The sequence below is a fragment of the Rhinolophus hipposideros genome (genome assembly GCF_964194185.1).
Source record: "Rhinolophus hipposideros genome assembly, chromosome: 17".
Lineage (NCBI taxonomy): Eukaryota > Metazoa > Chordata > Mammalia > Chiroptera > Rhinolophidae > Rhinolophus > Rhinolophus hipposideros.
Genome location: NC_138063.1, coordinates 53,884,166 through 53,888,776, shown reverse-complemented (window position 1 = coordinate 53,888,776; position 4,611 = coordinate 53,884,166).

The following is a 4,611-nucleotide window of genomic DNA, read 5'->3' as shown; positions in this document are numbered from 1 at the left end:
TCTCATCCCACAGACTGCACATGAGGCCAACTAGTTTTCTTACTTTAGTTCTCAGCTTGCCAGACATATTAGTTATTTCTAGAGAATACTTGTGTGCTATCTGACAGTAAATAAAAAGTTTATTGGGGGCAAGATCTTTGGTGTTCCAGATTTACAGTTTGTTTCATTATCCCAAAGTAATTTAAATAAAGTGTTTTTGACAGTGACTTAGACATCTGGAAATTTTACAAAACTTTGGCTGACTGGATTTTTTCCTAAACATTATACTAGTTTTCTGTACAAAATCCATTGGAATTTTCAACTAAATATTTTTTTATTGAAGCCGTTCTTTTTTGAACACTAAAAATAAAGCTGCTGTGTTATATATCAGATGTTTTTCCAGCTTCATGGAATTAAAAACAAAACAAAACATAAAACTGTCTTCAACCAAGGATGTGAATCTTGTATTTTAAGTAAAAGATAAAAACACTTTTATGTAAAATTTTATGTGAAACATTTGAAGCTTTCTTTATAACGATTCAGCTTTTACTGCCTTGATTTTTAAGTTTTCCAAAAAGTTTTCCCATTGTAATATATAGTAAAAGAAGCAGAACCATTGATCAAAATTGTATCTTCAACTCATGAAAACCAAGTCAAGAAAACACTTCATTGGGGTATCATGTTCCAAATGAATGTTTTCTTGAAATTCTATGAAATATCTTCTGTCTGATAATGTTTGACTTTAGAACACTTTTTATTATTGAAAACATTAAACATATACAAAAGTAGAGAAAATAGCATAATTAACCCTCATGTACCCATCACCCAGCTTCAATAATTATCAATTCATGAGTAATCTTGCTTCATCTGTACTCATCTACTTTCCACCCCACTGCAAATTGTCTTGAAGTGTTCCTAGACATCATTTATTTTTTCTGTAAATATTTCAGTTCGTAGATCTAAAAGGTAGGGAGTCTTTTTGGAAACATAAAGGTGACTGGGATGATGGACCTACCATTGCCATTGACCTTTCAGGATTTAATGAGATAAATGACCCAAACTGTGTTTGATTCATGCTTCAAGAAGCAGATAGGTCATTCTAGGAGAGAATCCAAGAGTAGATAAACACTGTGCATGCTTACTCCCATGTCCACATTAATTATAACTAAATTATAGAATACTCAACCTGGAAAACCATCTGAAGTCTAGCTGAACAGAAGTCCTATAACTAAGAATATAAATAAGAAGCCACATGGAAACTGGGATGAGGGGTGGAGACGGTAAAGAGGCTGGCCCCCGTGTATGACCATTAAGAATCAGGAGGGCTATCTTGGCTGTGGAGGTTCCCCCACAGAGAAGTCAGAGACTTCTTAGGAGGAGTCAGAGACTTACAGGGAGAGAACTGAGTTGTGTAGCTTCAGGAAAAGGTCTGGAGATACAGTCACCATTTTTCCTTCGTAGAATGCTCCTCCTGTGCAGCCTGCAGCCAGGTGCCATTTTTCCTGTGTTGAGCCCTCCCGCACAGGGCCAAATCTGAATCTGCATTGGCTTTGTGAACTCCACTCATTCCACCCTACCTGGTGACTCCCTGGAACCCTGCCCAACCCAACTTGTGCAGTGCTGGAGGCATATTCTTGTCCAGCAGCCAGCCCCACCCATGTTGCACTCTTTCTTGGACAATTCTCAGGAGTCTGTGGATCTCAGGAAGGTAAGGGCTGTCCTTGGTGTGCCCTGAGACTTTGCTGAGTATCTCCAGGCAGCCAAACTAGAATCTACATTAACCACTCATTCCACCCGGGTGACTCCCTGAGACATCGCCTTACCCAACTTACATATGACTCAAGCCTCTATGAGGGGCTGAGCCTTACAGGAGCTGGCAGGTGGCAGCAGAACTTGGGGTATCCTGGACATTTTGTGGAGCTATCCTAGGCCTGGTACTGGTGACAGCCATCCTCAGTTCACAACATGGCTTCTGCCAATTGCTGCCAGGTCCAGCAGAGGGAATGACCAACTGCAGATCACTTTGTAGCTCTTACTGCATAGTCTCCAGCTGGTCACAGGCAGTGGATGACCTCGGCCTGCACTGGAAACCCTCCCAAGAGGCCTCAGAACCAACATACCTGGAGATCAGCTTCAGACCACAGCAGAGCATGACCCAATTAGCCCCACAAGTGACATACCCAAAGGGTGATCTCAGCAGGCACCAGAGCCCCCTGGGATGAATTCTGCTCCATGGGGTAAGCCCCCCACCAACATCAGCCCATAAGGTGTGGACATGGCCAAACCCCACAGCCAGCCAGCCTGAGGGTAATCCCACCTCATTGGGCACACCCCTCATTGATGTGCCAATCAATAATAATCAAGACTCAGCTATGATAGGGGGGCACACACAACCTACACGAGGGACACTCCAGAAACACCCAGTGCAGGTGACCAGGTAGAGTGTGCCATTGGGCCCCATAGGGTACCTACTACATAAGGCCACCCAGCAAGACTGGGAAACATAACAGATCTACCTAATACATAGAAACAAATACAGAGAGGCTGTTAAAATGAAGAAACAAAGAAATGTGTTCCAAATGAAAGAACAGGAGAAAACTCCAGAAAAAGAACTAAATAAAAGAACTAAATGGAGGCAAGCAACCTATCAGATATAGAGTTCAAAACAATAGTTATAAAGATGCTCAATAAACTTAGGGGAAGAATAGATGAACTCAGTGAGAACTTCAACAAAGAGATAGTAAGCATTAAAAAGGTCATAAAAATTCATAAAAAAGAACCAGTCAGAAATAAAGACTACAATTACTGAAATGAATAATACACTGGAAGGAATCAACAGTAGGTTAGATGAAGCAGAGAATCAAATCAGAGATTTGGAAGCAAGGTAGGAGAAAATATCCGATCAGAACAGCAAAAATAAAAAAGAATTTTTAAAAATGAGGATAATTTAAGAGACCTCTGGGATAACATCAAGTGTAACAACATTCGCATCATAGGGGTACCACAAGGAGAAGAGAGAAAGCAAGAGATTGAGAACCTATTTGAAGAAATAATGACTGAAAACTTCCCTAACCTGGTGAAGGAAATAGATATATAAGTCCAAGAAGTGCAGAGAGTCCTAAACAAGGTGAAACCAAACAGGACCACACCTAGACACATTATACTTAAAATGGCAAAAGTTAAAGAAAAAGAGAGAATCCTAAAAGCAACTCAAAAAAGGAAACTATTTACTCACAAGGGAGCTCCCATAAGACTATCAGCTGCTTTCTCAGCAGAAACTTTGCAGGCCAGAAGGGAATGGCAAGAAATATTCAAAGTGATGAAAAGTGAGAACTTACAACCAATGCTATTTTACCCAGCAGGGTTATCATTCAGAATTGAAGGACAGATAAAGAGCTTCCCAAACAAGAAAAAGTTAAAGGAGTTCATCATCACCAAACCAGCATTTCAAGAAATGTTAAAAGGACTTGTTTAAGAAGAATAAGGGGGGAAACGAGTATAAATATTAATAACAAAATGGCAATAATTATGTATCTATCAATAATCACTTTAAATGTAAATGGATTAAATGTTCCAATCAAAACACATAGGGTAGCTGAATGGATAAGAAAACTAGACCCTTATATGAGTTATCTACAGGAGACCCACCTAATACCGAAAGATACACACATACTGAAAGTAAGGGGATGGAAAAACGTATTTCATATGAATGGAAATGAAAAAAATCTGAAGTAGCAATATTTATATCAGATAAACTTTAAAATAGACTTTAAAACAAAAGCTATAAGAGAAAAAAAGGGACATTACATAATGATAAGGGGATAAATTCGACGAGAGGATATAACTTTTATAAACATTTATGCACCCAACATAGGAGCACCTAAATATATAAAGCAAATATTGACTGACATAAAGGTAGATATTGACAGTAGTACAATGATAGCAGGGACTTTAACACCTCATTGACACCAATGGACAGATCTTCCAGACAGAAAATCAACAAGGAAACAGTGGCCTTCAATGACACACTAGACCAGATTGATTTAATTGATATTTTTGGAGCATTTCACCCCAAAACAGCACAATATACATTCTTTCAAGTGCAAATGGAACATTTCCCAAGACAGACCACGTGTTAGGCCACAAAATAAGTCTCAATAAATTTAAGAAGACTAAAATTATATTAAGTGTCTTCTCTGATCACAGTGGTATGAAACTAGAAATCAAGTACAAGAAAAAAAAACCTGAAAAGCACACAAACACATGGAGGCTAAATAAAACGCTACTAAATAATGAATGGGTTAACAATGAGGACAAGGAATAAATCAAAAGATACCTTGAGACAAAAGAAGTTGAAACACAATGACCCAAAATCTATGGGACACAGCAAAAGCAGTACTCAGAAGGAACTTCATAGCAATACAGGCCTACTTCAAGAAATAAGAAAAATCTGAAATAAGCAATGTAACCTTACACTTAAAGGAACTAGGAAACAACAACAACAACAGCAAACAAAGCCCAAAATGAGTAGAAGGAAAGACATAACAAAGATCAGAGTGGAAATTAACAAAATAGAGTCTAAGAAAACAATACAAAAGATCTATGAAACCAAGAGCTGGTTCTTTGAAAAAA